We start from the raw sequence: 12,697 nt of genomic DNA on the forward strand, positions 1-12,697 counted from the left end.
TGCAGCCACCCACCAGTGGGACAGTATTAGTTTCAGGGGCCCCCAGGACCCTGCAGCCAGCAGCCTTGTGAAACAACCCCACCCAACAGTGGCGGGAAGCCTCCACACAATCCTGGCAACCACTTGAACCAGGGCCTAGCCATCTCTACCAGGATCCCTCAGTAGTCAGCCTGCCAGAACAGAAGGACCCATGCAGCCCAAACAGGGGGTACCCCTAGAGCACATAGCACTGGTAACTAGAGGGGAAGTGTGCTGCTGGAACACATAAGACTCTCCTATGAAAGGCCACTTATCCAAGGCAAAATGTAACAAACCTACCAGATACGTGGGAATAAAAACAGAAAATTAGGCAAGATGAGACAACTGAAGAATATAAAAACCCAGAAGACCAATTAAGTGAAGTGGAAATAGCCAATTTACCCAATAGAGAGTTCAAATTAAAGGATGGTAAAGATAATCCAAGATCTCAGGAGAAGATTGGATGACCAGTGAGAATTTAGAATTTTTTTAAAAAAGAGAATAGATGAAAAACCAAACAGAGATAGAGAATACAGCAATTGAAATAAAAAATACACTAGAAGGAATCAACAATAGATAGATGATATAGAGGAATAGATCCATGAGCTGGATGACAGAGTAGTGGAAATATTTAAAGATGAAAATGGAAAAGAAAAAGGAATAAAGAGAAATGAGGGAGTTCCCGTCGTGGCGCAGTGGTTAATGAATCCAACTAGGAACCATGAGGTTGCGGGTTCGATCCCTGCCCTTGCTCAGTGGGTTAACGATCCGGCATTGCCGTGAGCTGTGATGTAGGTTGCAGACGCGGCTCGGATCCCGCATTGCTGTGGCTCTGGTGTAGGCCGGTGGCTACAGCTCCGATTGGACCCCTAGCCTGGGAATCTCCATATGCCGCGGGAGCGGCCCAAGACCAAGAAATGGCAAAAAGACCAAAAAAAAAAAAAGAAATGAGGGTAGTGTAAGACCTCTAAGACAACATGAAGTATACTAATATTCACACTATAGGGGTCCCAGAAAGAGAATAGAGAGAGGAAGAGGAAGAGGATATTTTTGAAGATATGATATCTGAAAATATCCGTAACCTGGAAAAGGAAACAGATAATGCAGGTCTAGGAAGAAGAATGTTTCAAACAGAATCAACCGAAAGAGGACCACACCAAGACACATGGTAATAAAAATGGCACCAATTAAAAAGAAAGAGAATATTAAAAGAAACGAGGGGAAAGCAACAAGTTCCGTATGAGGGAACTTTCGTAAGGTTATCAGCTGATTTTTCAGCAGAAACTGCAGGCCAAAAGGGAGTGACACAATATATTTAAAGCAATGAAAGAAAAAAACCTACAACTAAGAATAATCTGTCCAGTAAGGCTTTCATTTGGATTTTATGGAGAAATCAAAAGTTTTATGGACAAGCAAAAGCTGTAAAAGTCCAGCACCATCAAACCAGCCTTACACAAAATGTTAAAGGGTCCTTTCTAAGCAAAAAAGAAAATGCCACAACTAGAAAACATGAAAATTATGAAAAGAAAAATCTCTTTGGTAAAGACAAATGTACAGTAAAGGTAGTAAATTAGCTATGTATAAAGCTAGGGGAAGGATAAAAGACAAAAGTAGTAAAATCATCTATATTCACAATAAGTATAGTTAAGGAATATACAAAGCAAAAAAATGTGTAAAATAAGATATCAACACTGGGACAGGAGAAGTAAAATGCAAGGTTGTTAATATTTGAATCTAACAGGTCAGAAGCTGAAAATAACCACATATTTATATAGAGAGATTGCTATGTACAGTGTGAGGAATTTAGTTATAACTAGGTAATATCATTCTATGGTGAGATATTATCGCTAGACTTACCATGGTGATTGTTTTGCAATTTATAGAAATACCAAATCATCATGGTGTCTAATAGGAACTAACATAGTGGTATAGGTCAATTATACTTCAAATGTAAACTCATAGAAAAAGACATCAGGTTTGTGGTTACCAGAGTTGGGAGTTGGAGGGGGAGAGGGAATTGGATGAATGCAGTCAAAATGTATAAACTTCTAGTTGTAAGGTACATAAGTACTAGGGATATAATGTTCCTAATAACTATAATTAACACTGTTGTATGTTATATATAAAAGTTATTAAGAGAGTAGACCCTAATAATTTAAAAAATTTTTTTGTTTCTGTATGAGATGATGGATATCCACTAAAATTATTATGATAATCATTTCATGATGTTTGCAAGTCAAATCATTATTTTGTGTGCCTTACCCTTACACAGTGCTGTATGCCAATTATTCCTCAATAAAACTGGAAGGAGGAAAAAAAGATACCTAAAGAAGTAATGGCACAATGACTCCTTGGTCAGGCTTTTCACTGCATGAGATCCTCATAAGATAAAGGGCATAGGGATGCAGGGCTCCCTCTTGCTGATGGTGACAGATTGCCCAGGTGAGCCTGTGGAATTGGAATGGGAGTAAGAGGGCACTAAAGGTTGGTCCTCATGCAAACTTGCCAGATACCCAAAGAATAGAGTTAAGACATTGGTTTTCAGTATAAGGCGAAGTGGTAGTAGTGTTAACGGCAGGGAAGGAGGGAGATATGACTAGTGTTATTATCCAATTTATATCTTGCCTGAGTTGATGTGTGGGCCTTTAGATTTGGTTATAAGGAATTTTCTTTCTGACATGATTTCTGACCACAACTGGAGATAAAGCAGTGGGTTGGCAATGTGTATTTATTTTCTGTGGTGATTGACTACTATGATTTGGTGATTCTTAAGCACCCAATACCTATGGTCAGTACATCTTTGCTGAATGAATAAATAAAATGTGCATCTTCTATTATACAAGAGGTTTTCACACCGTAACATATGTTAGAGAAAGTAAAAAACCTTGTGTAATAAATTGCCAAAAATGGCTGTAAATTCTTCCCAATCCAGAATGCAAATCACATTTGAAATAAGATTTTACTATGCCTTCCAAGAAAATGTGGAGTCTACTTTTTCAGCTCCTTGGCTTGCTTTTGATTAATGAAATGCAGTAGATGTAGCATCTTGAGTTCTGAGTCTAGGCCTCAGAGACCTTGTGGTTTCTGCTCTTGGAACTAAGGCTACTGTAAAGCCTCCAAGTTTGGCTTCCTTGAAGGTGAGTAACCATTTTGAGCAGAAGTCAGAACCAAAATCCAGTATGTGAATGAGACCATGTTAGACCATTCAACCTTGGTCCAGCTGCCAGCTAACTGTTGCCACAGCAAGTCATTCCAGGTGGAGTCAGCTGACAAATCACCCAGGTACATCAAGCCTAAATTACTGACCCACAGATGCATGCGTAATAAAATGTTTGTTTCAAACTATGGAATTTTGTTTGGAGATGGTTTATTACACTGCAGTATGTAACTGCTACACCATGTCTGTATTGTTCACTGCTGGATTTCTAGAGCCTAGCTAATTGCCTGACACATGATTGTAGCCTTTGTCACTTTTTTGTTTGCTGACTATACAGTTTGATTTTTACAAGAATCATACAAGATAAATATTATTAGTGCCATTTTGTTGATGAGGGAAAAGAAGTTCAGAGAGATAAAACTGTCCTATATTTGTCAGAATGCCAAAAGGAAACATAACACATACAAAGTAGGTTAAATCAAGAAGAATTTAGTATAAGCACTATTTGCAGAGGCATGGAAAGGGAGTTCAGTTATTTGGGGGTTGGAACATAGAATAAGGATGCTTGTAAAGAAGAGGAACCCGCCCTGTTCATATACACATTTGAAGATATTTGCACTCCTGGTGCTCTCAGTAAGTTTGTTTCTCATGGTTGGAGAATATTTTCCTCGATGATATGATCCTATTTTGAGTCTTAAGAGAGAAGGGTAGTTGCTGCAAAGTTGCAGAGAGAGTCGGGGGGAGAGATATAATCCTGACACTATTTACTTTCTTTTTGATTGTCATTTTTTTTTTCATAAAATGAAAGTGAGTACAGAGTAGGTTTCAGCCAAGGAAAAAACTTTCTCATGCAATCACACCAAGAATTTCCAACTTTCTGGTAGACAATGTGAGAAGTGTAATGCAGTAAAAAGAGCTCTGGGCTTGAGATTCTGGTTGTAGCCTCATGGCTGAGAGGTGTGATACCATGATGCGATTATTTAAACTCTCAATGTTTCTGTTTTCTCATTTATCGAAATATCATAGTTATGCCAGACCCATGTGCCTCGGAGACTAGGGTACCGTAACAACCAACTAATGACATTTTTACATGTAGCACACTGAAGAATGCAGAGCTCTCTGTTTATAAGAATTCTTCTTTTCAATAAATGCAGATATTCTGCAACCCCCTAGAAAAATCAAACAAACGTGTAGCTTTGTTTATTTGAGCAAATACAGTTACCCTGGATGGCCTCCCTCCTGAACTCTGCCTTTAAAAACTGTGGTTTGTAAGAAAAGGCGATGAGCTGGTCACAAAAAGCCTTGACCTTACGTGGCCGTCCTCTGTGCCTACTGTCCTGGAAAGCAAAGGGTTTAGCCCTCAGGGATCCGACCCAGAGCAAGTGATGTTTGATTCATCGAGTTCCCTGCTTGAATAAAGACAGGGGGCAATTGAATCCTGGCCAGGACTCCAAGATTTATGAAATACAAAACTCACCACTGGCCTCTATCTCCTCTTTCCTTTTCATTGGTAGGTTAAGAGCTCAGGTTAGAGAAAATAGAAAGAGAAGAGAGCAGTGAGCAAGTTAGGCAGTGATTCATCATGCTTCTGGCCTGAATCCAGATGGCTATTTGTACACAGCTCATTGTTTGTAAGGAGAAGAGAAGCCACATGGGAATAGGGGAAAGTGTTAAAATAGGGCTAGCCAATGTGGTGGAGACTTCGCAAGGCAGATGCCTCCAGAAGGCATCCTGTAGAGAAGAAAGTGACTTTGTTTTCCTCATCTACTTTATCTTACACTATTCAGATGAATGGGTAGAGTAGAACCGCCCCCAGTCTCACTGGGACAAAGGAGAGAGAGTCTTTGGTACAGGTTTAATGTCAGATATATTAAGGGGATATTTTATTTATTTATTTACTTATTTATTTATTTTCCTTTTTAGGGCTGCTCCTGCAGTGTATGGAAGTTCCCAGGCTAGGGATCCCAGCCAATGCCACAGCCACTGCAATGCAGGATCTGAGCCACATCAGCAAACTACACCACAGCTCAAGGCAACGTCAGATCCCCCACCCGCTGAGCAAGGCTGAGGATCAAACCCACATCCTCATGGAGACAAGTCAGATTTGTTGCCACTGAACCACAATGGGAACTCCAAGGGGATATTTTTTGTTTTGTTTTTATTTTAGATGAAGGAGCTATCTAAACTTAGTACACAGGGCCCAAACAACCCAGTAAAATAGGTTGTAACACTTATTTCTATTCCAAACATACACTCAGTACTTTTATTTGCCATTACCTATCTTTTCACTATATCTTGTCCCATCCCAACTCAAAGTACTTGGCACAATACAGATGGATATAGTTATAGATCGGAATATATACTTGTATGTGTTGGTGCATTTTCCTGTTGTTTGGAGGCTGACTTCCTCGCAGAAATACCAAATTACCCCATCCTTCCCTCTTTGGCTTCCTAAGCAGCCCCAGAGTAGATAGTGGATGTCAGTCTGGATCAGAGCTGATTTAATGACCTGACGCAATTCTGACTTCACTTATATAAGAGGAAGGAATAAAGCACACTCTGAAACTATGATGACATGTTTTTTAATGGGATGGTTTTGCATTTATTTATTTGGGAAAACAATTCAGAACACATATCATTATTATTTATTTATTTATTTATTTATTTATTTATTTATCATTTATTTATCTTATTTGGGAAAATATTTCAGAACACATGGCATCACCTTCATGAGAAAAAAAAAATGTAGCTGTGAAATACTTGCTTGGGATATTGCTATAATATGGTTCCAACTTTGACCTGTTGATCTTTTACTTAAAACTTCATAGAGCTCAGTCTTGGAAGATGCTTGTGATTTCCTCAATGAATGGATTGTACAGGGATAACAAAAGAAACAAATATATATGTAAATTTTATAAATATATAAATATCTATATATATTTATCTAAGAATAACTCAGAGACGCTTATTTAGAATCCAGCAAAAAGGTGATGGAAATAGAGGGAGATCAATTATGTGTAGATTGTTCCTGCAATCAAAGGCAAAGACTGGACTTACGAATACCTCAACCTTGAAGTATATTAGAGGTGTCTGTACCTATACAAGGTGACCAGTAGATAAGCCAGGCTTTACATCAATTCCTTCACTGTGAATTTTGTTCTCTTTGTGGTCAGTCTTAGCTACTAGAGGAGCCAAATTGGCAAGGAGACCTCAGTCTCTTTTTGATACAGGAGATTTCAGTCTCTTGTTGATATTACCTTGAGCTACTGGCTCAAGGTAATAACTGGCTAAAGAAGCCTCTGCGAGCTCTTTCTCTTCTAGAATGGAGTGGTTCTTTTGTATTAGTTTATTAAAAGTACTTGCTGATTGTCAACTAAATGTCAAGAATACACAGGTTCAATAGGAAGAGGCATACAGGATAAAACCTACCTTGAATTTGATTCTTTCTCTTTTCTTTAGCAAAATGTTAACGTTTAGGGGGAGTCATTGAACAGCATTAGGCTAAACAAGTCCTAAACATAAAAGATACTATGGAAATCCACTCAGGGCAAAGTTATGATGGCAGGGAAAAGCTCACACCGTGATGCCTCTCTTAGCACCAGCAACACTGAGCTCCATATTCCCTTAGTTGATGCTCAGAATGCTTTTCACCATGATGCTAACTTTCAGTCAGTTGTGTCTAGAATGGTAACTCATAGCTGTTACTGGCCATTGCAGTTTTCACTGCACATGGTAAATGTTGCATTCAGAACTAGGAAAGTATATATAATTTCTTCCTAAGTATATAGGCTGAAACAATGTTGTATATTGAAATAAGTGCATTCTATAATGTTAGGCATTAAAAACTAACAGATGTTCTAAAAAGGAAAGAAATTCAATGGGGAGGGTTTTGCCAACTATGCCCTTACAATGGGATGCAGTTTTCAGAGCTGTGGTAAAGGTGATTTTAATGACATGCTCTGTGGTGGGGATGGTGAAGGTTAATGGATGTTGTATTTAGTTTTCGTCTGCTCAGCTGAAGAAAGCAGAAGATGGGGGAAGGGGAGCAACTAATGCCAGAAGCAAGAAGAAAAGTCTTTTTAGAATCACCTCATATCACTCCAGTGTAGCTATCACTGGCCTATAGTTGTGTTGCAGATCAGTTTTATTATTGTACACATTTTTATGTAACTACTGTTTTTAAAGCAAGTGCTAAGGGGTTTTGCATTTCTAAGGGATTTACATTTATTGTTATAGTGATTTTTCCTTGTAAATATATATATATATTTTTTACATGCATATATATGTATATATTCGAATTGGGTAAAATAATCTAAGTGGCATGCAAATAAGACAATATTATGAAGTTATAATGTGAAGAACTAAAGTTTGGTAGCAATTAGAATTGTCTTCCACTGCTTCTGATCTTGGTCAGGTTATTTTAACATTTTTGAGTCTGATTTTCCTATTCATAAAAGGTGGATTATTTCACTGACCTTGTGACAATTTTTAAGATAAATATACAAATTGAGTTTTCTCCAAAAGCGGACAATGAAATAAGGATTGAATATGATCATTGGGCATACAAGTGAGTGTGAAACTGAGCTGGAAAACAAGAAAAGCAAAGGGCTTGTGCATCCACTAGTCCGACCTGCTTTCCTGGTGGGTGGTATAAACCTTCATGTTTAGGTTGCAACCCCTGCTCACAATGTTTTTATCAGATTATGATTGCTACTTTCTCATTTACGACTCTCACTGGATAATGGAACATTAGGAGTATTCCAGAGAATCCCCTGAATTCCAGTCATATTCTTCTATGCCCTCATTATACAGCAATTAGTTGAGTTGTCCTTAATGATAAAGTTTGGTTATCTTTTGCAACTGTCGTAATTTTCTTTTCTGCTCTACTGACATGAGGAGTCCAAAACAACCAAGAGGCAGTAGTAATTTTTGGTTCAGCAGACTCTTAATGTATCTCCTTATGGAAGTATCCATGACATGTATAAATGACCTCTGATGTACCAAAGACTACTGTTATGGGTGTATTAAATGTCGTAGGGCTGCAGTGCTACAAAATGCCACAAGCTGGTGACAGCAGAGGGAGTTCCCATTATGGCTCAGTGGTGACATACCTGACTGGTATCCATGCAGATGCAGTTCAATCCCTGGACTCCCCCCGTGGGTTGAGGATCTGGCATTGCAGTGAGCTGTGGGGTACGTCACAGACACAACTTGGATCTGGTGTTGCTGTGGCTGCAGTGTAGTCCAGCAGCTACAGCTCCAATTCGACCCCTAGCCTGGGAACTTCCATATGCAGAGGGTGTGGCCCTGAAAAAAATAAAAATTAAAAAAAAAAAACAGCATTTATTCTCTCACAATTCTGGAGGCTGAAAGTCTGAAACCAAGGTGTTGGTAGGGCCATGCTCTCTGGAGATTCTAGGGAAGAATCTTTTCCATTCTCTTCTCTTAGCTTCTGGTGTTATTCACAATCCATATTTCTTGGTTTACAGCTGTATAACTCCAATCTCTGTTCCATTGTCGCATGATGTTGTCCTCTTATGTGAGTGCCTTCTCCTCCTCTTAAAGAATACTAGTCATATTGTACTAGTCCATCCCAATAACCTAATCTGCAAAGGGTCTATTTAAATAAAGTTATGTTTATGGATATAGGAGGTTAGGACCTCAACATATCTTCTTGGTGGACACAGTCCAACCAATAACAGTGAGGCAGGGAGGTAAAATTTCCCAGGTTGTTCACTGAGAATGAAAGAGGCCAATGTTACTTCTAACTCTTGTTGGATTTTGGTTCAAGGTATATACTACATCCTAGAGGACAGTGTTCCAACTGTTCAGGGTCTTGTTCTCAAGAAGGTTCTTTACCCCAGTCTTTGAAATTTCATTAAACAGTCCAGTCGGGATAGTGGTGTTTGAGTAATGCTGTGTATGGTAGGACTTATTAATTCCATGGTCATACGTAACCTTCTTAATCATAAAATGGTTCCCTTAGTCTGAAGCAATCTTTGGTGGTATTTTATGTCACTAAGAAGTTATTCTCTGAGTCTTTGGGTGATGACCCTGGCCCAGGAAATGTGGACAAAGAAGGAAAACTCATATCTCAAATAAGTAATGATCCCCGTAGAGATGAATGGCTGCATCTCCAGGATTGATGGGGCCCAAAGTAAACAACTTTGCCAAGTGGCTGGCTGGTCTTCTAAGTGATCCTACTTATAAAGATTCAGTGTATGTTTTTGGCACTGACATGCTTATAGTGACGGCTGCTAGATTAGCCTTACTAGGAGGGAGTTAATACTAATGGTCCAAAAATAACCTCTGTGCCTACCACCATGGCTGCTGTGTTTATGGGCCCATCGTGCAAACATTAGGTTATTCGTGGAAAGAGGCTGGATAACCGCCACTGGATGAGCCATTCTATCCACTTATTAAATGTTTCATTTGAGGTGAATGCTTTCTGTGAGCGTTGAAGTGAGGGATCATTACCTGTACAATCTACTCATTCTCATAAACCCATTTTCCTAACTGTTCCTTCAGACTTCTTGTATCCAGTCATTTGATCTTCCTCTTTCCAGACCCATTCCTACCATCTGAGCCATTCTCCACTGCCCAATAGTACATGTATACTCATGTCTTAGTCCACTGCTTCCTCTATGTCAGGGGTCAGGCTAGATAATAAATACTTAAATCTATCTGTGAAGGCTAGATGATCTTTATTGCAACTCTTTGTTGACTCTCATTTTAGTGTGAAATCAGCTATAGACAATATGGAAAAAAATGTGTAACTAGGTTCCAGTAAAGCTATTTACAAGATCAGTCCGTAAAGCCATTGTTTGATAATCTCTGCTCTCTATGAAGGTGGACAGCCAAATCCACCTCGATATTCTGCCTGCAAGGAGGGTTTTTCCTCATCAGAGACCCTGAGTAGAGGTATAAAGTAACTGTAGTCCATTTTGCTCACATCAGTATTTTGAGCTGAACCATTCATGACTCAAGCCTGATTTTCTTTCTCCTATGTCAGCTAGTCTTAGGGGGCCCCTCCAGCAAGTCCATATTGTGAGCTAAAGGTAAGGTCTTGGCATAGCACAGATAGGTGACATTGACACGTGGAATGTCTAGTAAGTAACTTCCTTTTGCCTTTTGGACCTGCTCAGTTCTAGTACCAAATTTTCTAATATCATATGATGGATTGTTCTGTATCCATTTTAACTTAATGAATTGGGGAGTCTGATAATACCCAGCACATGTTAGGCAACTATGTTTTCATAGCTATTTTATTTCCCCTGGTGCAGTATTTAGTCTCTACTAAGGCCCAGTAGCATTCCAGAAGCAGATTTTCAAATAATGAGTTATGCTCTGCAGAAAAGGCATGGCTTTGCTCCAGAACAAAGGGAACTTCATTGTAATTTTCCTATTATACTTATTAAAGACTTCACAGACCATCTTTATCTGCCACAGACTCTCTAGCATCAATGTATTTGTTATGACCTGAGCTGAAGGGCAAGTTTTACTATAGCCTGTATCTAATGCAAAATCCTTTTTTTTTTTTTTTTTTTTTTTGCTTTAGAAATACTCTCTGCCTTCAAAATCCAAAGTGGTTCACCAAGCACTGTGCATTTTCCTTCATGGTAAAGATATAAAGTACAGTGACTTTTCTATTACTTTAGAAGCATTGTCCAGCATATATTAGACAATTTTGCTCCTAAAGCATCACAAAAGTGGAAGTCCCTTGAGTCTCTATAAGGTGGGTTTATATTCTTTTTTTTTTTAATTGGGAGCTATTTTTTTACTTATTTATTTTATTTTTAATTGTTATTTCCCCAATACAATTTTTTTTCCTACTGTACAGCATGGTGACCCAGTTATACATACATGTATACATTCTTCTGTAGTCTCACATGCATGTGTCTTGACAGGGCATTCAAAATACTTGGCTTTGTTTGTTTTTTGTTTTTTGTTTTTTGTCCTTTTAGGTCAGCACCCTCAGCATATGGAGGTTCCCAGGCTAGGGGTCTAATTGGAGCTGTTGCTGCCAGCCTACGCCAGAGCCACAGCAATGCCAGATCTGAGCTGCGTCTGTTACCTACACCACAGCTCACGGCAATGCTGGATCCTTAACCCACTGAGCAAGGCCAGGGATCGAACCTTCAACCTCATGGTTCCTAGTTGGATTTGTTTTTGCTGTGCCACAACAGGAACTCCTGGCCTTTCTTTAGTAGGTTCCAATACTATGATGTTTCAGACTGAGTTCTCAAGGAATGAGATTGCAAGACTGAAATTAGCATCAGGAGTTGTATTAAGGAATGTTCTTATGAGAACTGTAGAAGGTAAATGAAGAAGGACAAGTGGTCAGAAGGTAATGATCAGTGATGCAGTTCCAGTAGAAACTCTGGAGCTGGAATAAAACTTCTTCTTAAGAATTTTCCCCAGGTTGGAAGAGGCCTTCGTATCCCAACATTGATTAGTCACTGAAGACAGGCCATCCCAAGAAGAGGGCACAAACCAGGCTAAGGTGGCTCTTTTCAGCAGGGGCAGTGCACAGGGAAACTAAGAGCCGAGGTCAAAACTCCCAGGAGCTGGAAGTCTTTCATGCCTACATGAAGATTTGGGCCATATTTACACTGTCCTCCTTGGTAATATAGAGGATATAGGATGGTATTCTTCAGACTACCAAGGAAATCTTAATCCTTTTGGACATTACCACAAGCAAAAGCTAACATAAGTGAATGTGTGCCAAGTGGTTGAAAGCTGCTTTTTATTCTCTTTACTGTTGGAGACTGAAAAGAACGCATTTGTCAGATCCATGACCCCATATCTACCGCCAAGCCTATGTTGATCTGTTCTTTAAAGATACATCCAGCAGAGTAGATGTGATGGGGGTTATCATTATAATACTAGCCTTGATCTGCCATGATTCATTTATGTCCTGCAGAGGCCACTCCAATGAATCAAATGGGGATGTGTTGGACACCCCCATCTCCGTTCAAATATTTTAAGGTAGCACTGATCTCTGCATGTCCACCTGGGGTGCCTGCTGCTTATGATATATTCACTTGGCCAGTGGGGCAATTTTGGAGGCTTTCATTTGGCTCTGCCCACCAGTCTATGTGTCCAGGTACTAGATTAAAAAAAAAAATAGAACAATTCTATGAGCCTGTTGTGATATAGACTTGATCCAGGGTTTAGTTTGTCACCTGGAATCTATTTACCTTCATTCTAACAGGGATTTATTCTAGCATTTCAGAGTTCCTGGTTATCAGGTCAGTACATGTTTCTGAAAACCCTAAGATGATAAAAAATATTTCCTTTACCCAGGATACATTCACACTGAAGAATGGCCACAGGACCCTTTGGGGAAGGTTTTAGAGAACACTTAATACATATGCTTTTATCATCATAAGATCCTCCCTCAAGAAAGTCTAGTCTCTCCTTCGGTAGATGGGCTCTGCATTTCAAATGACACAAATCTGGAAACGAGGTGAGAGACAGTATGATTTTCCACTGCTCTAATGGAATTCACCAGCTCTTGCT

The sequence above is a fragment of the Sus scrofa genome, chromosome 2 (genome assembly GCF_000003025.6).
Source record: "Sus scrofa isolate TJ Tabasco breed Duroc chromosome 2, Sscrofa11.1, whole genome shotgun sequence".
Lineage (NCBI taxonomy): Eukaryota > Metazoa > Chordata > Mammalia > Artiodactyla > Suidae > Sus > Sus scrofa.